Source organism: Perca fluviatilis, chromosome 16 (genome assembly GCF_010015445.1).
Source record: "Perca fluviatilis chromosome 16, GENO_Pfluv_1.0, whole genome shotgun sequence".
Taxonomy (NCBI): Eukaryota; Metazoa; Chordata; class Actinopteri; order Perciformes; family Percidae; genus Perca; species Perca fluviatilis.
The window spans coordinates 15974864-15999938 of record NC_053127.1 but is presented as its reverse complement, the minus strand read 5'-3'; the positions used below and the strand labels follow the sequence as shown (position 1 = coordinate 15999938).

The 25075-nt window shown below is 39.5% G+C and overlaps 1 protein-coding gene across 1 annotated transcript in view; it reads right to left on the bottom strand.

The window, feature by feature from the left end:
* The window catches only part of kctd16b (potassium channel tetramerization domain containing 16b), a 72781-nt gene that overhangs the window by 45760 nt on the left and 1946 nt on the right, over positions 1–25075 (bottom strand). The window lies entirely within an intron of this gene.

Sequence of the window (25075 nt, the reverse complement as noted above, 5' to 3'; positions counted from 1 at the left end):
TAAACAATCCGTCAGATCTTCTGTACGGTTGTGATGTCACAACTATAGAATGTATAGGTAGATAGTGCCACTAAAGTCATTCCCCGACTGCAATGACGGTGCAGAGGGCCGAGAGCACAGATGCGGAAGACCTGGAAACACTTCAATCAGAGCAGAGTGGGCTTTTTCAGGAGGGGGGCTTAAAGAGAAAGACGCTAAAATGGAGCGTTTCAGATAGAGGGTGAATACAGGTATACATTCAAACATTAAAGCAGGTAAACATGTTTTACTAGAAACCCAAAATACAAGTATGGACCTGAAAATGAGCAAATTGTATATTGTGTTTACATTTTGTGAAGCTTTCTACTTCTACATTATTACATTTCAGAAGGCTAATATTGTATAATTTATTCCATTACATTAATCTGACAGCCTCAGTTTCAATAGTTTAGAATGAGTACTTGAATTCATTTTAATGGTAATCCATATACTTATACATATTTAATATATTTAGCTTTATTTTTTCAATGTTGCTTTATTATTTTAGGTCATTAGCGCTTCTAATGACCACTGGAGTAATGCTGCTTGTACAGAAGATGTCCATTACGTCTTCCACCACATATTAAAACAGAAATTGTTGACCAATACATAATGAAAGGTATAGACATCAGTCCTACTGTCTGGCTGTTTTATAGATGCAGTTTATCAGGACATGGCTCATTAGCAAATGTGTTGTCACCACCACCACGTCTGTTGACTTGATCAAATTCTCCCACAGCCAGCAAGGAAAGGATATATAAGCTCATTCGTCTATATTCTAATATAGCACACATTCAATTTTTAAAAACCCTTCTGTGCAGAGCGAAGCAAACACATTTCAAGACATGCTATATATCAAATTAAGCGTCAAAGCCTCAAATAGTCTTTCAAGTCCATGTCTTATGAAGTTTCATAATACAGAGTTTTATAAATAGGAGTCGAAACAAAAAAGCTTTACTGTTGTCTGAGTGAAAGTGGAGGTGACTGGTCTTGGACTATTCCTTGATCATATTTACACCCACCAAGTTGATTTTTATAGTTTGTTTTAGCTATAGGTGTAGCAAGGCACATATCCTTCAATTGCTCCAGTTATGCTGCTCAGTAAGAAGTTGTTGTAAAAAGGATGCTTGAGGAGAAAAAATTAGATTAATTTCCTGGATAAATGAAGATTGCTGATTATAAAGAGACAACAGCTTTGCTCACTCTTCACATTGAAGAGAGAGGATTCACCCTCCAGACACAAAGGCTATCAGTGACATTTTGTTTAAAACAAATTAAACTCTCTCTGTCTCTCTGTCTTTGTGTGTCTCTCTCTGCTTCATGTTGAGAGCAGTGTCTAATTAATTAATAGCGTACGACTGTAAAATTGCTTCCATCCGGAGTTCTCCATTGTGTGTAAAGCAGAGTATCTGTAGCAATTATATTTTCTGTGGTATTGTCAGAGAAATGATTATAGTTGATGAGCATAGTTATTGCATTAAGTACTTTCTTTTATGCTTTTTTAAGTCTTGCTCAAATTCATCTTCAGACCTTTAATATTGTGCTAAGTGCTTGTTTGTTTGTGTGTGTGTGTGTGTGTGTGTGTGTGTGTGTGTGTGTGTGTGTGCGTGCGTGTGTGTGTGCGTGCGTGTGTGTGTGTGGGGATATTGTAAACACGTTGCCTATTGCAGCAGACATTGAGTGACATTACTATTCTATAGTCATACCTGCAAACTCAGAAGGGCTGAAAAAGGCGACACATTTCATACTTGATGTATTAAAAATGTAATAACAATAACTTATTTCACCAGTAAATTCCTGTTAATAAAAAATCTTTGGATCTACACGATTCACGTGGATGACATTTTCCCATTCAAAACAGCAATTTTTGCCAAAGAATGACAAAGTTTGCAGGTATGTATAGTGATTTTGACAACCTGTTGAATGTAGGTTTTGTATTCATTTAGCTCTGTTTTATTCTCTACAAACTCCTGAGGGTCATATACAGCTCTTTGGTTGCTAAATGTTCCATTATATTCACCAGCTAGTTGCTAATTTTGCATCTCTGCTGTTTGGTGCTGTAGTTTACAGTTGGTTAATCAGAGCGTTTTTGCTTAAAACAGCTGCCTGCTGCTGATAGAAAGCTGTGATGAGAGCCGTGGGAGTGAATCAAAACACTTAAGTTGCGGTCTGTAAAACAACATGAATGAGTTGAAAGACACTTCAAAGGTTTGCATAGCTAAGGGGAACTGCAGAGTCAGCTGATTAGTCTTTGTGGGTTCTTCACTATGAGCAACAACTTCTAATGACACATAGTTATTTGTCCCATTGTAAATACAGTTTAAAAATGAAATACCAAACTCTAAAAACTGAAATCTCTGTGGTACATTATCATTGTGACTATTTCATCTTCACTAAATCTGCTCTTCGTCACCTCGTACTGATCTTAAAGCCACTGGCATTGCATATTTCCTTTGTGATGGTCAGAAGGTGATTCATAGCTATAAGGGCACGAGACTCCATTTTCTAATTGATGATATTCTGTGCTGATAAATATATGATGTCGACAAACAATTGGCGTAATTAATAGGCTGACTCAGTTATAGCCAAATCAAGTTGTGGTGTGTCTTAACTTCAGAGGCAATGACTTTCTTTCATGTATGGGTTGGTTATGTCTTTTATGCAACAACAGACTCAAAGACTGCTCTGATGAGACAATAAATAAATTAAGTATTAAGGTGTCACATTATTCATATCACACATGGAAATATATAAATATACATACATATATCTCATAGTTCGGTATACTACAAATTGCTTAAATTACTGCTGTTTTGCAGTATTACGAATATCGTTCTTTCGTGTTTTTCCTGACTATTTTTGTCAGTGTAGCCCCTGTCAGCAGAGCACTGGACCTCCCTCACTAAGGGAGATGCTAATTTTTTGGGGAAATTTATATTGGTCTGTACTTTACAAATTTCATGCCTGACCGACTGCACCTTTAAGAGAGCTTGACCTGCTGCAGACATTTTCACTTTTTTCCTTAAAACACGGTGACAGGGTGACAGCATGGTTAGACTGCCCTTTAACAGAAAGCCTCATGTTCTGTCCAACTACCTTTCATCGAGTGTAGTACTAGAGACTTAAACTGTGGTCCTCCAGTTACTTATTGAGGTCAGGCACACAGTCAGTGTTTATCCAATCATGTACTTACTGTAGATGCAAATTAGTTTGTCCATTAGTGGCAGTGGCTTGTGTAATTGTGTGCTTTTATGCAAATCAAGTCATGAAATTCATACGATAAACCAACCTTTTAGTTCAGCGGGCGTCAAACAATCACTCAATGCAGAGGTGAGGACACATACAATAATTACAGCTTGCATCTTTCTTGATAGCATAGACTGACTGAAGAAATAGGCTAACAGTAGGTTCACTGTGGTGAAACACTGAAAAACTGAAGCAACTTTTTAATTCATGAGACAAGCAGTGGATTTAATGGCCTACTTAATCAGTTGCCAATTCCATGTGAAGAAATGTGTTGATAAAAAGTTGTATATTGTCGTATATATATTGTATATGTTGTATATAAGTCAACAGTCAGAGTGCATAACAGCTTTCCATTTTATCGTAACAACTTACTGATTTCAGTTGTATGTTTTAGGATGAAGTATTGTACTATTTTGACAGAACTATCCACTATCCATAACTGTCTTAAAATATCAGCATTCAACTTACAGAGGCAAAGAGTGAATTAGCTTGAGTTTAGAAATATGACTGCTAATGACATTCCCAATATATGAAAGGGTCACTAACCAAGTACTTTACTGGTATTTAGAATGCTTCAACACAATAAAGGCAGTTTCAGTGTTACAAAGGCATCTGCAGCTTTCCTGACACTTGATTAATAAACTATCAGCATGAATCCCTGCTGTTAACCTCCTGCAGCAGATGTTCACATTGCGCTCAGGAATTTGTTAATTTTGAACGTGTGAATGTGTGACTTGAGATCATTTCCTGCAGCCTTTATTTTGCAGTGCTTTTTGAGACAGATGTTGTCTCTATGTTTTAATATAAATAGTATTAGGCACTGCTAGTATAAAAGAGGGGCACAATTGCAAGCTGTAATTGTGTAATGACTGAATGAACACAAAGTTGAAGATCTTTAATCAATAAAATATTTTTTATGATAATTGTTTTTCTATAATCATGTAGCATTCATGTTAAAATCATCACAATTAACATTCAGGAGTTAAAAAATATCAAAAATAAGCAAAAGCTTCTCCCTCAACAACTCTTTTCTAACAGTGCGCTTACTTTCGCACCATGCATTCATTCTTTCTGTTCATTTGGATTCTGGGCCCCAAGCTGGGTGCTGCAAAATCAGAATAAAACATCCATACTATATATCTCTTTCACTGTATGCTATGAAGCTAAAGGTCCCCAGAGCACACCGACACATAAATTAAATTCAATATCGAATTCCATTTGGGACCAGACATTTCCTGGAGCCATCAGCACTGGTATCATAATGTACAAAAGACACGAAGTACGTTTCAACCAGAACAATCACGACTTCAAAGGCCCCCCCCCCTGAAAGCAACTGTGAAAAATTATTTTCAGGCAAACTCCAAGGTCATGTCTCTGGGAGGTTCCATACTGAAGAGTTTCTTTTGGATGCTTTCAGGCTGCCTTAAAACGAACACTGGTGAAAACAAGACTCATCAATTGCTTATTTTTATCTTGCCTTTTTCACAATGTCCTACTGGATCCCTGATCATGTGGTGTACCCTCTGACAATAAAAACTAGAGGAACATTTTGAATCTCCAAGTGGCTTTTTAGATCAGTGCATTGATAAAGTTGTACTTTTCAAACTTTGTGACTCTCTCAACTGTAAATCTAGATAAGATGTGACATTTGTTATTATTATGTCTCTCAGGTTAGTGTAACATTTGGGAAAATATATGGATTTTGTGTACATCCTGATAAATATGATAAATAGACTGCTTTATATTGACTGCATTTATAATAGAAGCCGGGGATTAATCCACAAACCAGATGATTAATGTACGACCAGTCTACCTCCTGAGCCACAGACGCCCCACTTATATATACATTGAATAGACCAGTGATTCTCAAAGTGGGGTCTGTGGCGCTATACCATGGGCTCCATGAAAAGTTGATCAGATTCATCAATTTAAATTATCATGATATAAAATCTTCAAAAGGTTTCATAGTGAAACAAATATTAAATTTTCTATCATAAAATGATAATAATAATAATAAAATAAATCTTACAACTTCTTATTTATAATAAACAGAATCTGCATTATATTTAGCCTGTGTACGCACTAAGGGCCCTATTTTAACGATCTAAAACGCAAGTCTAAAATGGGTTGGTCTGAAGTAGCTAGGTGTGGTTTGGGCGTAACGTGCAATAAACCAATCAGAGCGTCATCTCACATTCCCTTTAAGAGCAGGCGCACTTGTTCCATGGCGGATTGCTATTATAACGGCGGATTTGCCTGGCGCACTCCAGCGGGAGCTGTCCGAGATGCGGCAAAGTAATAAATGCCCATCTTGGCCGGGTGGCGATGTTGTTGCGGCCTCTCGGGCGCATCTCCTCAAGTCTGGAGAGGATTGATGCAGCCATGGAGCGTGGGCCTCCAAATGCACCACCTGCAGCTGTTGTGCCCCTTCCTCCTCCCCCAACTCCATCTCCGTCCACCCGCTCCACCAGGAGCACATCGCGCATTGCCACTCCCGGACCAGATCCCACCGGAGTGTCCAATCCCGCCGTAGTTTAACATCACGTCTCCTTAAGTCCTCTAATATTTCCTCATTTATGTCATCAACACATCCATGATTCATGGAAATGTTGTGTAAAACACAACAAGCCACAAAGAATGCTGCGACTTTTTGAGGACTGTACTGTAAAGTGCCTCCTGACCTATCCAAACACCTGAAGCGCATTTTCAGTAATATTTTTCTTTGTAATTATGTATGGTTTGCAAAAATGGGAACTGCTGCCTCCGTGTAGATAACACACTACATTATGGCCAAGCATGCGTCCCTAAAATAGCATCTGAATAACATGCTACTGACTTTAGACTAGTGCCACTGACTTTAGACCAAATTTTTCCTGATCAGTGGCGGAATTGTTTTCTGAAACTGCAAAATAGCACCAGGGAACGTTTGCGCCAGAACACGCCTCCTCTTTTCACTGAACCGCCCCCGGGAGCGCAAATTCATGCGCTCTGCGTCGGTTGCAAAATAGGAATGATACATGCGTGCAAGATAGGGCCCTAAGATTGAAACACTTCTTCACTTGATTTGCCTTTGATAATTTGTTTAGGTACAGTGTCACTTGCAGCTAATTGAAATATGTCAATTGCATTGTTTTATGGGTATTGAGTTTGAGTTTAGTTTATTTATGAAAGGTGCAAATTAATAAAACACATGATTTCCCATGGGTTAAAAAAGCCAGAATTAGTCAAAAGGCTATTTTTCATCTGTAGTTCCCTGCCTTCGATGTTAAAAAATGCTTTTTTTAAATACAAAGAAAGAAAAAGACAACACAAGCAAAACAAAACTTAGCACAAAGCATCACAAAAACAGAAAACAACTAAACAAAGCACAACACACAATGTAGCACAAGACAAAAGCAGAAAGATATACAACAAAGCAAAACAACAGGATATAAAGTGAAAAAAATATAAATTAGAACAGACATAACCATTAAGAACAGTAAAAGCAGTATTAAACTATGAGGAAACAATAAGTAAAATTCATGTATGTTGACTCAAACTAACAGAATAATATGTATCATAAATAGTGTTAGTGCTGACATATATGTATTGACCATCCAGTGTTTTAGCTGCTCAGCAAAAGACGTATATGTGTTTAACTGTCTGATGTGGTTTGGGATTGAGTTCCACTCTCTTGACCCTCTGATGGACCAGGCTGACTGACTAAAAGAACTTTTCCGCATTGGAATAACACAGTCTCCTCTTGAGGATCCTCTTGTGACTCGAACAGTATCTGATCTTCTGTTGATATAGGCAACAAGTGGTGGTGGATCTAGGTTATGAGTGACTTTATATACCAAACATTCGTTTACATATTTCATTAGGTCTTCCCAGCTTAAAAGCTGGTACTTCTTCAAAATTAAGCAGTGATGGAAATGCTTAGTTTTTTTTAATCTAAAGTTGTTATGGCTTGTTTGTATAGTGATTCAAGTGGTTTCAGTGTGCTATGGTTGGCCTGGGACCAGCTTGTCAAACAATAATTCAGATGGGTGAAAATCATAAAATGTAAAAACATTTTGGCAGTCTCTGTAGACATGTGATTTCTGATGGAACGAAAATTAGCAACATTTAACTTTTTTTTTAATTGTTTTACAGATGTGACTTAAAGGAGAGGTTTGAGTCATATTTTTAATACATGTCTAATATCAAATACATTTCTCTTGTGTTGTGCTTACACGTAACTAAGACTATAGAAGTATAAACGAATAGCCATACATGAGGGGGTCCCCATTCTCTATTTTGTAAGGGGTCAGAAATAGACAATGTTGTAATATTATTTTTACATAGCATTGTCTCCTTGCATTGTACATTGAATTCTTATGGATCTGTGTGTGTGTGTGTGTGAGTGTGAGTGTGTGTGTGTGTGTGTGTGTGTGTGTGTGTCAGTTTGAGCTGTGGAATGGCGGAGTCTCCAGAGGCGCTGCCAGCCAATAGCTTTCCTGTCAGAGTGCTGCCTTATCTGATGATCCATGAGTGTGTGAAGCAGCAGTGAACGCCAGCCTATGGAGTGGAAATATCGTTTGATAATATTAGATCAGATCCCCTCTTTCATAACACATGACCTTGCATTTTATGGTTCATATGATACTGGGGATACATGAGGGAAACTTCAAGGAGAGACAGAGATTATATAAATTGGCTTGGCCAGATGTTTGTGTGTGAACTGGAAAAAAGAAAGCTAAAGTGTGGAAGTGAATGAGTAATTCTCTCCCCCACTCCTGAGGTGCCTTTAGGAAATGCTTGTAACTCATAACAGCCCCAGTGGGGTGTCTTTGATGCAAATGGCAGAAGACTGAAGCAGCTAAAAAACATTTATTTTCTCAGTAAATAAAGACTAAAATTTCTTCTTTTGATTAACACCCTTAAAACAACGTCCACAATGTTTCTTGTTGTCAAGACTTCATTGCGCTGCTTCAGTGTTAAGTATTGAATTGAAACTGTGCACAACTTTCTAATAGTCACTTGGCCCCATTCAAAAATCCCCAGCGCCTCTAGCAAGACAGCAACATCCCATCATGCACTTTCAGCAGCTAAGTGACAGTGCTTAAAGGTTACTGGCCAAAGGGCTGACAGTTGTTCAATGGTCAGTTAATTCACAGAATGACAGGAGAACAAATGGACTACACAGCTAAGCAGTTATAACCACTTCCAAAACATAAAATATACAATAACTGACTGAAAAATCTGACTCAAATGACTCAAGTGAACAGGCATCACGCATTCTGAATAAAATAACACCAGTTGAACCAATTAGAACGAAGCTTTTACCTGAATCATTGTACTAATGAAAGATATCATAAGAAGATAAAGTGGCTCATTTTCATGTTCATTCTTGTATTTTGGGTTCCTAATAGAACATGTTTACATGCTTTAATGTTAAAAAAAATCATTTATACCTGTATTCTACGGTGGCCGGGAAGTGCAATGCAACATTACAAAGAATGAAACACTTTTACAAAGCTCGAGACAAATTTACATTTTGGAAAACAAATTTACATTTTGGAAAACAAATTTACATTTTGGAAAACAAAATAACATTTTAGAAAACAAATTTACATTTTGGAAAACAAAATAACATTTTAGAAAACAAATTTACATTTTAGAAAACAAATTTACATTTTGGAAAAAAAAAAAAAAAACAAATTTACATTTTGGAAAACAAAAAAAAAATTATGACAAGATTCTTCACGGAAAGGGGAATGTACCACATACCGGAAGTGATGAGGTGTTGTTGGTGACGCGCGATCAATTTGTGTTGTTGTGAGTAAGTATATGGCGTGAATGAAGTTTATGGTGACTTTACGTGTGTCGGTGTTTGGAGTTTTTATATGACGCGGACCTGACGGAAACATTGGAAAAACAGGGAACGTATCGACAGCCGCGGCCGGATCGAAGCTACAGCGGGGGGGCAGCTGAGTCCGTCAGCAGCTGCAGGACCTGGAGCTCACTGCCCATTCCTGGGAGCCAAAACCGACACCACGCAGCTGGAGACCCAGGCCGTATTGCTGGGCCCGCTGGAGGGAAGGGAAGCCCGGGAGAATCAGATCCAGGACTGAGCGGAGCGGACTGTCACAGCCTGCTGAAGTTTAAATCACAGGTTTCCTAAAGGGAGTCTGGCGGACTCGGACTGTGGACCGACGAAACACGACTTAAAGTCTCGTTAAATAAATAAATACATGCAGAAATAAATGAATCATTAGTGGGGAGTGAGCCTGGACATTTCAGTCTGTTTAAACTTCACTTTGAAGCAGAACCTCTTAGTTCAGAAGGGTGAAGTTTCCGTTTGTACTCATATCTGTGAACTGATTATAATAAATATTCTTTGTATTAACACATTAATTAGTCTCTTTGTCTTTTTGTTTAAAAAAAACTAGAACATCGCATGAGATTTTGACGATTTATAGTGATTTTATTTCCGTTAGACCTTTGCCTACATTGACGCTGATGCATTAAGGCCGGCCCATAGACAGTATATAAGGCAGTGCATCCCCTGTTCCAAGATGGCGCTCTATTGACGCATTCGATCCATAACTGCCGTAGTCAAGGCGACATGTATACAAAACCTCATCACTTCCGGTATGTGGTACATTCCCTTTCCGTGAAGAATCTGTCATTTGTAAATTTGTTTCGGGACTGGTAAAAGTGTTTTGCATCTTGTTAATTTGTTTTCGAAAATGTAAATTTGTTTTCTAAAATGTTATTTTGTTTTCCAAAATGTAAATTTGTTTTCTAAAATGTAAATTTGTTTTCGAAAATGTTATTTTGTTTTCCAAAATGTAAATTTGTTTTCTAAAATGTTATTTTGTTTTCCAAAATGTAAATTTGTTTTCTAAAATGTTATTTTGTTTTCCAAAATGTAAATTTGTTTTCCAAAATGTAAATTTGTTTTCTAAAATGTAAATTTGTTTTCTAAAATGTTATTTTGTTTTCCAAAATGTAAATTTGTTTTCTAAAATGTTATTTTGTTTTCCAAAATGTAAATTTGTTTTCCAAAATGTAAAAGTGTTTCATTCTTTGTAATGTTGCATTGCACTTCCCGGCCACCGTAGTATTCCCCTTCTGTCTGAAACGCTCTGTTTTAGCGCCTGTCTTTTTAAGCACCTCTCCTGAAAACACCCACTCTGCTCTGATTGATCAGCGTTTCTGGGTCTTCCGCATCTGGGCTCTGCACCGTCATTGCAGCCGGGGAATGACTGTAACGGTACTGTTGCAGCACTTTCTACCTATATGGAGTAGAGTTGTGACATTACAACTACAGAAGTCCTGACGTCTCATTAAGGCACAGTTTCTAAATACGGGCTGCGCACTTCTCTGTGGATTCAGCATTTTGATACATCACAGTATAATATACAGTATATAGCACCTCAAACTGCTTTATAATCGAAAGCACATGGGAAATCTCAACTTTTTTACAACAAAAGTCAGTCAGTCAGTCAGTCAGTTTCAAAGTTGTTCTCATAATATCCTGCCACAGAGGCTTCCAGCACCTCGCCTCCCCAAAATTAAGTTTTACTGACTCGCATTCATCACACCGTAACCAAGTTGATCACAGGAAGTCCTCCGCTCAGCGTGAATGCACAAAGTCATCACTTCAGTTGGCTGGTAGCTGCATGCAGTATATGAGAGGCATCCATTCACATTAGCACCCCGCCCACTCATACCACATCACTCACACTCTCTCTGGGCTACTCCATATTGATAATGGATTCCTGTCTTACCGTAAGCATTAGTGTGTGTGTGTGTGTGTGTGTGTGTGTGTGTGTGTGTGTGTGTGTGTGTGTGTGTGTGTGTGTGTGTGTGTGTGTGTGTGTGTACCCAGTAAAGCAATGTGTTCCCAAACGTCCTGCCTTATTTTCTGGATATTTGGATGGTAGTCATAAGTGTTTTGATTTCAATATCTGGCTATACAAACTATGACTCCACACATGAATACATGCTAGCACAGATGCTAACATAACCTAGAGATGTAGTAAATACAAACAAACAAGCCTGAAACATGACACAATCTCTGAACCGGTTATTTAGTGTACAGTATCCTACAGACGGACGCACAGAAGTAGACGGGCTAACAATTTCATTTTGAGATTGAAGGTTACAGTAGGAGGCATTTTTATCTGTTAGATGGAAGACAGGAATAAATCACTTATACAGAGGCAGAATGGAAGAAAGAGTCACAAAAAGTGAAACAAAAATCCTAAACATGCATTACAAAGGCATACTATATAAGAAAAGACAAAAAGCTAAACAAATCTTTATGTTCACCAATAATAAAAAAGAAGAAAAAACAGAAATGAGGATATCAAAAGATAACATTGTGTTAGGGCCAATGCCCTGAGCCATCCAGTGCTTTTCATGCAGTATAATACATGTAATCAGAGTTAAGATTTCTCTGCATTATTGCCAATAAGTCAAGTGAATTCTCAATTGGTAATGGGATCCACCAAGGTTGAGGCTATGTAAAGCAGACAGAGTGAAGCAAGCATCTTGATTAAACAATCAACTTAAGTTCCAACCCTCAGTGATCACAGGCTTTGGGTAGTGAACATTGTCGGACTTGCGATGTACAGTTTTTTAAAAATGATCAAAAATCGATGCAGCATCGACATGACAATCTTCATTTCTAATCCATGCATTTTTTTTCCTTGTCAAAACCTGGCACCACACCATTACCCACAATGCAATTTGAATGTCAATCTCCAGTCGGAGATTTGTGTGTTTATGCTGGTAACGGCTAATGTAGCTTGACATCACTTGACAGAATGTATCAGACTTTCTCCGGCTCCCTCTGTAGCTACAAAATTGTAGTTTTTGTTTTTGTTTTGCAGTAGTACTCTCCAAGACCTGTAAACAGACAAATGTAAAATGCCTACCTACACCATAGCTAACATGTACCTCAGAAATGTAGCTACACATTTTGTCTACAGAAATAACAGAAACCTTCGCCAGAGGGCCTGACAAATTGTTAAATTTTGACCTTTTTTTCCCCCAACTTTTCTCTTTTCACACTTGGGCAGCGGTGCCTCCCAATTGAGGATAGAATACCCCTAACACGGCACCCAGCCTCACTTACAAATGACTCCCAGTCCCACTCATCCTTCTTGTGCTGACCTTTAGAGGTTTATTTTACGGTCCTGTGGTCGACCCAAATGTACGGTCGGTTACCCCACGGTATTTATGTAATATAGATTTGCTGTTTCCTGGTGCTCTGGTCTGAAAACATCTCACCAAAGAACTACAGTTAACTACAGTTGGTTAATACTGGCACATTTACCGAAATATTGTTTAATGTGCGTTGTCTTTATAAATAAATAAAATAAAATATAAGAGCAGCAAAGTGTTCTGAGGGTAACTCTATTTTCATTGCTCTTACTTGCTGTGTCTCTCCTTCTCTCTCCTTGGTAGTAGTAACCAACAGAGAAGATTTGAGGATCTAGTCAAGGAACAACAGAATAAAATTGAGCCAATAGTGTAGAGTGAGAGATGAGCAGAAAATAAAATGCAACAGAATGAAAAGGACCAGTAACACTGTTGTTTTGGCTAATGTTGATTTTACTCCTCAGGCGCTTGGAGAGAAAAAGAGATAGAGACACAAACCAAATGAAGAGAAATGGATAAAGACATTGAAAGCAATGGTAACAACCCTTACAGAAAATGAGAGCCAAATCACAGCAAACTCAAGCTTTTGTAGGAAATTAAAAAGCAGAGAAGAGGCAGATACAGAAAGAAGGGCAGACAAAAAGAGACAAAGGCCTGGAACTGAAAACAGCACTGACCAAACACTCCACTCCAGCTGTCAGAGGGAGGTATGCAGGGAAGGAAGGAAAGGGATAGAGGAGAGTTAATAAGAGAAAAGGCTATAAAGTGAAACAGAAGCTCAGAACAGGAAGAGCAGCGAAAGTAACAGCAGTCAAAAACATCTGCCAGTAGCTTAAGCACTGGCAGCTATATCACGCTGGGCACTCCAGGAGAGATGTTTGAAATCAGCGAAACACCAGCCAGAGATTGTTTAGGGAACATACAAAGGCTGAGCTCTCTCTGCACAACACCTTTATGCTTTAAATGCACCAGAGAAAAATATTGGCTCTGCACAACTGGCAGAGAGTAAAATGCTCAAAGCAGCATCAGATACAGTACAGGAAGGTGGGACCCAAGACGAAAAACAAGAAATCTAAAAAAAAAAAACATGCTTGAGGCATACATACTTGATACATGTTTCCAGTGAGCCAAATCTAAGCGTCTATTTGTATTTTTGCAAACCTGTTTGTTATCCATCATAGATATGCACACTCAGCTGTCTCCACTGCCCATAGCTTTTATGGTAAAAACTGAACAGGCACAAAGATACCATCACCAGAGATTAAACTGTGCCCCATACTAGATGCGTGCGTGTGTGTGTGTGTGTGTGTGTGTGTGTGTGTGTGTGTGTGTGTGTGTGTGTGTGTGTGTGTGTGTGTGTGTGTGTGTGTGTGTGTGTGTGTGTGTGTGAGAGATAGATTGAGAGAGAGAAAAATGCTCTTCTTGCTCCCACCATCTCTAATTTTTAATTAGAGATTTTAATTCTGCTCTGTCTCTCATAGCACATACTGCCATGTGCCATTTGGTGTCATATAATATATTTTATGCTGTATGCTATACACTTTCTTCAGAAATACCCAGAAGGCCCATGTGGTCTGTCTAACAGCACAGCATTGTGATGCTTGAAGCGTTATAGCGAGAACACAAACCACCTGATCAGTAAAATGAGCTGGGGATCAGAAAACAAACATGGCAAAGCCCTCTAATGCCCTTGAGAAGTTAAATTATTAACAGCTGAGCCAAAATTTAAAAGATTTGGATTTCCAGAGCAAACACACCCTGAATATTTATTCTGAATCTTCAGTTTTGGCTCATTGGTTGACTAACTCAGTATGCATATTTATCCTATTTTTGGTTTGTTTGTCTGCACAATCTGGCACATCTCTCCAACCAAACAATACTTTGCTCTGAAAAAAACAACAAAGCATAGCTAATTGTGTATTCATTAGGGAAATTTTAACTGGAGGGACATGCATGAAAGAGAAGTGAAGCTGGGTGAAGTAGAGAAAAAGAGAAGAGAAAGACCTCGCCAAAGGGTGAGTGATTATTGAGGGTGGAAAGCAAAGTGACATTTGTCATTGGGTGTTGCATGAAAACAGGAGAGTGAGATCTGAAAAGGCCAGTGTCCTCTATTCCACCTCACACACATACATGTAAATGTAACATACACAACGTCCTAATCAAGACGAATGAGATCTGCTCTTCAATAAGGACATTACGGGCTATTACACTATGAGATAACTACATTATTGCTCCGTTCCTTCCATTTTAACAATGTGAAGTTTAGTGTGTATGTGTGCTTGTATGTATGTGTATGAAACAGAGAACCTTAATGATTAAAAGGGATTGTTGCACCTAAATGTCAGCCTGTAACGGTTTTAATTGGCTAAATGAGTTTCTGTGGTGATGGATGATGATAATTGTCTTGCTTCATTTGCTTGTTTCTCGTCCCAACACACACAAGCGTGTACAAATGAGGCGTACAGCACTCCAGCGATCAGATCTAGATTTTCAGTGCATGGTATTGGCCATGGTTTGCGTAGAAATCTAGACGCACCCTAGCGGCAGCAAATTTAATTTGCAGCCAGAAGAACGGCAAAGAACGGCACTGAAATCATTCTTAAAAAGGAAGATGTGTTCAGAGTTTCGCCGACCGGATACAGCAAAAGTTTAATCTATCAACTATCTTCGCTACCTTCTTCGTTGCTCTGCCTGGTTGTAGCGTTATCCTATTACATGCAGAGGGAATTTGAAAGACAACCGTTTATACCGCCCCTCGGATTGAGCCCTGTCAATGGTGAGTTCCCAGACCCAACATCTTGATGCGGGTCTGGCTTGTCAGGCTAGGCCATGGTGGTATGCAGACATAAACATAGGTCTTGTAATGGAAGTTTCCTGTTGCAGCAGGGGTAAAGGTTTTCAAAGTTTAGTAAAGTGAAACAAATAAGACAGTCTGAGACTAAAACCAAGTTGGGTTTTTGTATTTTATTAAAGATATATTTGCAAATAGGAGCAACATGATTTCACAAAAGGCCGCAGCCCAGTGTGGAGTGTGGATTTGTGGAGTTCCTCAAATGAGTGAACAGAAACACTAGGCTTATATGCATCTTCAGAGTGACAGCACACACGCACTTGACAAATTATGACGATACAGTTTTTACATGCAATCTGATACACATGAAGACAATCAAGAAACACAAGAGACATCTTGGAGCCATCTCACCTCCTCCTCCCCCCCCCTCCCCCCATTACATCTCAACTGGCATGGGAAAACTAGAGATAGTTTTAGGGTGACCTTGTAGCCCCTATCTGTTCAGACAAACAGTGCTGACATCATGTTCCAGACTGGATGTATCACAAAGTTAGAATCAAAATTCAAAAGAATTAAAGTACAAATAAAACATAAAAATATAAGGAATTATGCTTAAATGTAATTTTTCCAATTGCAGTCTGAAGATTGGAAAACTGTAGGTTGGTGTTGATAGGCTAGATTGGTTGTGTTCCCATAGAGATACAGACACACTACTTACTAATCCCTCCAAAGCTTGTGTGTGTGTGTGTGTGTGTGTGTGTGTGTGCGTGCGTGCGTGCGTGTGTGTGTGTGTGTGAGAATATATCCTGTCGAGTGTTTACGTCCTGATGTGCTTGCTGTTGTCCTGCCAAACCAATTTACCACAGACTGGCTGTCTGCTGACCATTATCACACAAGTTCATAGCCAGCAAATCATTATCTACACACAGCTAATACAGGCATAGTTCAGAGACCATAATACAGGAAGTATGTGTACATAGGACCCCAGGTAGCAACCCATTACTTTTGCAAACAAACAGCCGGGGCACTCTGTGTGGCTGCCACAGACTGCGCCGTCCTCTATGAACAGAATTCAATTATTTTTTACACCGTGAATAGTAAACACTAGTGCAAGCGAGATGGGATGATAGCAGACAGTCTAATATTCTATGAATCATTATCGCTATGAGACAGAAAACACAAAGTCATTAACCGCAAACTCTTCAAATCCACTGGATGTTTGATGAAGCACAGCCAAATGAAACCAACCAATCTGATGCTGGTGTTTCCTCTTTTATTCATTACAATCGTAGTCTCGCATAGCCAGATCTCCACGGTGCTGTGTCAGCGCTGGAGAATGGTCAGGCTGCACCCATTATCATTCTGGCATAGGGGGAAAAACCACTCTGGCTTGCTTGTATTTTCTTCAACCAATCACAATCCTATTTGGTGGCGCTAAGCCCAGGTTGCAGCAACAGTGCCCTTGCAAAATAGATAGGCAGCCAATGGCAGGCTTATGCCTACAGTCTACATCCGGTGAGTCAGACTATTACAATCACAAATTGTGCGTGTGTGCGTGCATGCATGTGTTTTAATGGACAGGGGCCTTCACAGCCACTTAAGAAGGAAATGGTGATGACGGTATGCTCTAGCAAGCAGCTGAGTACTCTGAAATTACACCGATGTATTACTAATGAGATACAGTATTAGAGTTTTGAAAAATCCTCTGCAGTGGCAGTTACTGGAATCATGCTAGAAGCTATTCATCTTCTTTACATAGTACACAGCCCTACCTGAGTATGTGTTATAAAGTCTCATTGTTCTCTAGGAGGAAACCTGTAATTACAAATTATCAATCTCAAGTCTCAATCATTTGACAAATGCTTCCCGACTCTGCCTCTATGTTTCTATTCTCTTTCCTCTGTGTCTATTAAATACAGGCAAACGTAAAAAAAAAAAAAATTTATGTATGTCTTTGGATGAGCTTTTTTGTATCCCTTCCTGTGACAATAATGAGAACAAATAAATCTGAAGCAAACTGCCCTTTATCCTTCACTACAAATGAGAAGAACTGTGATATTATATTTTTATGAAACATCAAGACACATTTGGGTATTATCAGAAGTTACCATTGGTGGTTTCAGTCATTTTCTCTGGAGTTAATTTCCTCTGTATTCGCTATATTAGTGCCTCTGGCTTTCTTAATGGACATAAAGACTTCATTGTCACTTACAAATGAAATGCCGCTGACATTCTGAACTAGGAAGCTATAAAGCACTGCAGAATGAAATTACAGTGGTATGACCATATGCTCGATCAAGCTGTAGATCACTGCTGTGTGATTGACATTGTGTGATTCTAATGAGGCACAGAGGAATACGAAACGATCCAAAACACGATCAAACTGTGAAGTTTCATCATGAAGTTTAAGTACTAATAGTCTGAATGTTGACCAACTGTTTCATCAGTCACACTGTCTTCAGACTGAAGAAGATGAATGAAGAGGCTGGTAGAGGAAATGAGGAACTGAGCTAACTGAGGAGAGAGCAAGAAGAAAATTTAAGCGAAGACTTGCCCAAAGCACCCACATAAAAATTCACTCCACAAACACTGCATCAGAAGTTAGGTGTTTGACCTTTTATTATTCTCTGAACTTCTCATACAGGATGGTCCTGTATGATCAGATCCTCTATTTGAGAAACTTTAACAAATTGGGACATGCACTCCCACAGTGGAAACAGCTGTTGGTGTGATTAGGCAATGCAATTACTGATGTGATGGGAATTCTGTGCATCCTTTAAATTGTGTTTCCAGCCAAACTGGGCTCGCACATAGCAGGGCTATTAAAGCATTGATGCATTGCAGCAGCCAGCCGGTGGGTTGAGCGAGTGAAGAGGCTCTCCAGCTGCAGTTTCTGTCATTATGGCAACGCTCCACACCTCATCGCACCACAGAGCACTTATTCCGACACAACAGGGGAAGAGCATCAGCATTTTATCAACTGTGCCTACCACCGCAGAGAGAATAGAGTGTCGAGAGTCACAGAGGAGGAGAAAATGGGCTGATAGACGGCAATAGAGGAGGGAGTCACAGAGGGCTTATGGTAGCTTGTTGTTGACGCTCCGGTGTTCACTCTCTTTCTCTCTCTCTCTCTCTCTCTCTCTCTCTCTCTCTCCCAGAGTAGTTCCTCGTATCCTCCTGACGCTGAGGATTATGGGAATATACGCTACGTAGCTACACTAAGCTTCCAGGGGAGAAGGTCAAGGGGGGCTAGACAAACAAGAAAGTCCATCTTCTTTCCATATGACCCACTTGCCCTTTATCCATTTTTTCATCTATTCCGTCCACCCGTTACTTTTATATAACCCCACCTGCACCTCCCACTGTGAGCTCTTCAATCATCAATCGAAAACCAGCAATATAAATGCAAACAAATGTATTATAGTAATATAGTAATAGTAATAGTAATTTTACTCTATGTTTATTTCCCTGAAAAGACTCAATTTGCATCTTACTTACTTGGTTTAACATGTACTGTAACATATTGCCTATCATCTTGAAAAGGTGAGTAAACTCTATTTCAAAAATTTAAATTGAGTTAATTTTCTGTTTACTCTCAACTACTGTACATTCAGGCTTTAACTTTCAATCCTTCCATTGCTGCTTAAAATCAGGCTTCCTTTTTACAAAACAGGATTTATTAGGTATTGTTTTCAATTTAGTTTCTTCTAACTGAAGAATATTCCAAGTGTAAGGCAGTTTTTTTATCGTTTCGGTGAGGTGGGGATAGGGTCATGTGCTATCATTTCAACTCTCTGTATTCTTGACTCAGTCAAAAGTCTCTTCCTCGCCTACAGCATGTACAAAATTCAGAAGCTCTGATTCTTACTGGAAAGCTCACACCAGTTTTATCTGGCTATATCAACTCTCCAAAGCAGCATATCACTATGAAAGGCAGCAACAAGATGCAGAACTATTTGTAAATAAAGACTACTACATAGACTAGGCCTACCTACCAAACCATCTCCCAGGTTGCTTGCATACACACTTAAAAAGGCGAAATGTGTCATCTTGTCAAATTCTCATTTTTGTGAAGCCTTCATACAATGTAAATGACTTGACATTAATTCTCAATGGCCCTGGCCTTGCTTTTACGCTCCTCTATTTTATTGCATTTGCTGTTGATTTTATGTGACTTTTATACTCTTTTATGAAGTGGTTTTAAAGTGTGTTTTAAAAACTTAACATAAGTAGTAGTAATAGCAGTGCTAATAGCAGTAGTCATTAGCAGAAGCAATACTTTTAGTAATCTATTAGTTATAGTAGTAATAAATATAGCAGTACTTGGCCTAACAAAGCATCTCTGGTTGTAGTAGCATCTAGCATTATAGTAGTAACAGTCCTAGTAGAATTGTAAGAGTAGTAGTCAAAGAAGTAGCATCACCAGTAGTCATAGTAACAGAGCAGTAGTAAGAAGAATAGCAGTATTTCCTCTTCTTTCATACATCAAACAGTGTTCTCCACCTGCTCCTCTTATCTTCCTTTTGGTCTCAGCCTGAATAATGCAGAGCTGAGGTGTGTGGTGGTGGACTTCCCTGTGGAGCTGAGGCCAGGGTAGCAGCTGTCCCTATCAAGACTCTCCTCAGAGCTGTCACGGCCTGTCTGCTCCTCGGCTAATCACTTCCTACAGGCCTGCAGCATGGGACCGCCGTTGCTAATGTCGTCACCGACTGGGCCAAGAGGAGCTTGCAGGATGAGCGTGATGTAGTTTCATATGGTGGTGTGTGTGTGTGTGTGTGTGTGTGTGTGTGTGTGTGTGTGTGTGCGCGCAAGTGTGTGTATGTGTGTGTAAGGGGTTAGTGGTGTGCAGGTGTGTTTAGCTAGCAGCTCAACGGGTGTGCAAATGCCTCAGGTAGTGCAACATGGGTCACGCATTAACACACACAAACACCATCACCATTACCACGGCCCCTTCATTCCCACCTGCCAAAACACATTTGCTACACAAGGAGTTCCCAATGTGTGTGTAACAAACTAATGGCACAGTGTGTCATACACCAGCACACATGGTCGTATGAAAATTTGTAATGACATACTTCACTCTGGCATGTTCAGCAGAGGTAAAATAAAGCCTGGGGAAATACATCCAGAGCCAAAAAAAAATGATTTTCCTATCCTCTCACCAGACTTTTCCTTTTTATTTTGCCACACAGACAATGTTGTATTGTTTGATGGTTTTGTTGCGGTAGGCTTTGTCAAGCCCTGCGGTGAATACCACAGAACGAACTGTCAACGGTGATGATTAATTGTCAGTCACTCTAGCCATGCAACAAATTGTTTAAATACATTTACCTTCCGGGGTTTCAGAAGCTGAATTTCAATAGCCACAAACAGAACAAAGAGTGATAGGTCCAATCAGAAGAGTGTAAAATCCAGGGCAATAGATAGCCAGCTAAATGAGTATTTATAAAAAAAAAAAATTTTTTTTTTTTTAAAAAAAAAAAAAAAAAACTAAATAATTGAAAAGTTATAGGTGTGGGTTGGGAAAAAAAAAAAAAAAAAAAAGTGGAAGTTGGAAAATTTTTTTTGAAAGCGAAAGAAATAATGAACTACGGTTGTTGTGCCCTTAAGCACTTTACTCAAAACATATATGGCTCCCTTATAGAGGCCACATTAAGAAATGAATGTGTCTGAAATAAATAATAATGAGATACCTTAACAAAAGATTGTTGTGGTGGGTATGCAGATTCATTAATGTTAAAGTTTGTTCCCAAATGTAGCTTTCCAGGACACAATCTCCCTTTTTACTGTAAAGTTTAGCCTGGACTCTTGAAAGATGAGTCAGCTGCTCTTAGTTGACCTCAACAAACAGCGAGGTTTTGGTCATATTAGCGTGCTAACTGTCCAACAGGCTACTTTAGCAAAGCAAGGTAATAGGGTTAATAGCAGATGACTTGCAGCTACGGATGCTAATGGTAGCTTTTATCCACTTTTCAGAAAATCAAATGTGTCAAAAAGGCGGATACACTACATGGCCAAAAGTATGAGGACAGAGGCAGTGGTAGCCTTAAGGTTAGAGAAGCGACGACAGGATAAGTCTGGGCGGAGAAAGTGAAAGAGCAGCACTTGCCCCTCCCTGATTACCCCCACTGAGGTGCCGTTGAGCAAGGCCCTTAACCTCAATCAGCCAGTAGATTGGCTTGTGGTTGTACTGGGCAGTTTCCAGGTGTGAATGTGTGTAACTGTGTGAGTGTGATTAGTTGCAAAAGTGAGGCTTTCCTCTCAATCAATTGTCTCAGTAAGTGAAGATAAAAAAAAAAGATTCACAAAAAATGGGCATGAATGTGATACTAAACAGCCTTCATTCTTCTGGGAAGGCTTTCCACAAGATTTTGGAGGATTCCAAAAGAACCACAAGAGCATTAGTGAGGTTGGCCATAAGGCCTGGCTCGCAGCTGACGTTCTGATTAATTCTCAAATGTTTAGTGAGGTTAAGGTCAGCGCAAGATGAGGAAACCATTTTTTAAGGACCTCGCTTTGTGCACAAGGGCATTGTCAAATTGGAACAGGAACAGACATTCCCTAAACTTCCCTAAAAGCTCAATGTTGTCTAAAACTTAGAACACCCAATATGGCCAACAGAGGGCCATCAAATAAGAACGACAGACTCGCTGGCATATGTATAATAAGCAGAGGCACAAACCCAAAGAGGCAGGCAAAAATGCCTGAAATGTAGAATGAAAAGGCCGAAGATGAAAGTAAATAAACAATCATGGAGATGGGCAGGCAGACATACAGAGATATGAATATGAAGCGAGACAGGAGGTGTGACGGAGCAGTGAGGCATGTAAAGGCAACTGGTGCCGCCACGCTGCTTCTTGCCCCTGTGGCGCGCAGAGCAAATGAAGCTGGAAAGAGGTAGGGCGGGAACCGAGACAAGAAAGAGAAGCCGGGTATGATTGACTGAAGCAAAATGAGACCACATGAAAGGAGAACAGGGAGAGAAAAGACAAGGATGGCGAGGAAGATGGGGGGAAGGGAAAGACGAGCCCCCAAAAAGTGTGACAGGCAGATAAACAAGAGAGTGTGAGTGACTACATTTAATCCACTGGGTGACTGCAGCATTTAACAAACTCCCTGCTTGATTCTGTGTGCGTATGCATGCTAAACTTGTGTTCGTGTGTGTCTCTGTGTGTGTGCTTTTGTGCACACCATGTCTCTGTGATTATGCCTGGTTACCTGCGCTTGTGCACACTCTTGCCTCTGCATGGGAGCGTGTAGGCTTTTGTATGACTGTGTTGAGATATAAGCCCAAAACATCTGCCACTGTGCCCTCACCTTTAAGTGTGCGCCCTCTAACAAGCTGAACATTGGTCAGCCAGGAAGCAGTTGTTGTTTGCCAGTAAACAAGAAGAGGCGTGCGTGTGTGTGCGTCCGTGCGTGTGTGTGTGTGTGTGTGTGTGTGTGTGTGTGTGTCAGTTGCCCCCTCCACCACTTGATTTGGCTTGTTTGCGCTACTTCTGGGGGTTATAAGAGCCAAGAGCCATCCAGTCACTGTAGCTGCTTCATGCAGGCCGTTAATGCAGAGCTCCTTCAGCCTGGAGTCAGCCAAGCAAATCGCTCTCAGGTTGTTGTTTTTTACTACTGTTTGCTCTGTGACCATGTGATCATTTGACTTATGTGATTTATGTGGCTGGCAGTGGTTTTCCCTAAGGTGGTGGTGAACGCATGGCTCAGTGGTTTCTATCCATCGGTCTTCCCTTCCAGTCATTACAAGGACATTTTGGAGCAATATGAATAAAAGATATTTTTCTGATAATTTTGCAGATAATGCCATAACAACACCATAAAATATAACTTGAGTCACATGGCAAACTACAAATTAGTTTTTTAAGGACGTTTGCATATCTGCCCATAACTGTTTTTACTTGCCAAACATCTGGACGCTTGGGCACTGAAACGAGGCAGCAAAGCCAGTAGTAAAAAGAACTTGCTTAGATTTCCTTCTACTTGAACTGAAAAATGTTTCCTAGGAATATAAAACAGGCTCCACCACATCATATGCCAAAAGTACCAGAATTGTCTGATAAAATGTGAGTTTGAGAGGGTGTAGGACACATGGGATGATACATACAAAGTCTACATACAATATTTAAATACCAATAAAAAACCACACCTACTCAGTACTGAAGATTTCAGTATAAATGTTTTAACAGAGAGAACAGGTTTGTGTCGCACTCGTTTTCGAATTGTAATCTTTTTAAGGGCAAATAAAAAAAAGCATTTAAAACCCCTGTCCCTATGAGAAAAATCATGATAGCTGCCATGCCACATTGATCTCAGTACTGTTGGCAGCTTCTCCAGTTTTATTTTTTGTTGTACTGTATCTGTCTTATGTAACAAGACTTGATTTAGTGTTTGGGGATTTTAACATAGAAAACCACTAACACAAATGTCCACATATATGTTGAAATGATTATACTCAAATAGTTGTGGGAACTATATATGATCAAAACAGGGTCCCATAGTATTTTGCAAATATTTATAAAGCCATGGCGCACTTACTGCAAAACATACATTTCGAAGGGCTTGTGTGGACATAGTTACAGAAAATAAAACATAGAGCTGCAACTATTTTGGAAAGCCAAAAGAGTATGGCCTATTACAGCCCATCTGCACAGTTTAGTAAGTGTCAGATAAATTACAAAAAAGCACAGTTTATTCAGCTCTTTGTAATGATATGTCTGGCACTTACCCATGTGGGTCTCCTTATGGGTTACACATGTAAAATAAAGTTTTGTTTCAATTTTAGAGACCTGTTTTTAGTTAATTTTCCAAATCTTTCATGGCATCTCAAAAATGGCCACTGCTTTTAGTGTTTTACTGTCACTGTATTTCAAAGATAGTTTTGTCTTATAACATCCAAGTAGTTTAGGGATACTAAGACCTTAAGCACATTTACAGTTTTACTTACACTCTGTTTTATGGCAGCTATCAAATAGTTTATGATAGATTATACACTGTCAGGTCAGAGAATATTGATAATTTTGTTGCGTCATAAAATCTTATGGAAGCTAATGTAAAAGTCACGATGATCTCTTCTTCACTACTGCTCTTGTCAGATTCCTACCAGCCAGTGAGCAAAGATGGAGAAACGGAATGAATAGAAAAAGCCAGAAGGAAATGCAAGAAGTTGAAAGGATGGGATGGATGAAAGCAGACAGGAGGTGGAGTAGAAAATTGCACCAAGATGAGAAAAGGCAAGCGTTGACAAATCATTGCTCTGACGATTGCTGTGGCTCAGATGTGAGTGAAATTATTCAAATCTGGTTAAATCTTGTGAAATATAAACTAGCCTGCAAGAGTACCGAATGCTGCAACATGCTGTAATAGGTTTAAACCATAGACTCCTATGGTTTGAACACACTGTGATCAGAACATGAAGTAGCCTGCCAGTTGTGTTTGCTGCTAATGTTTCATCACTTCCACGGGGAGATAACAACACCATGGCTTAACCCCAATTACCAGGAGTGTTCTCTAATTGGTTTTGTTCCACAGGGCTCAGACTAAAAGTCAGACAATAACTGAACGTGTAAGTTTGACTCCATGTTTGTGTTTAACCAAGGTGATGCAGGCTACCCACAGGTCATGAACATGTGGAACGTTTATAATCTCTGTGTTTGTCATGTAAATGTACTCTGCTGTTTTTAAAATCATTTGGCCCTCTCCAAGTAAAAAAATAAAAAGCGACAAAACTTCAGGAACTATATAGGTCATAGAAACTGATCACACTGTCTGTAGTCTGTGTCACCACACTGAAGTGTTCAATACACCGACATCATTCAAAAGAGGGGTTGTCCTATGCTAGAAACGCCCATCAACCCCACTGACCAGATGTCTCTCTCA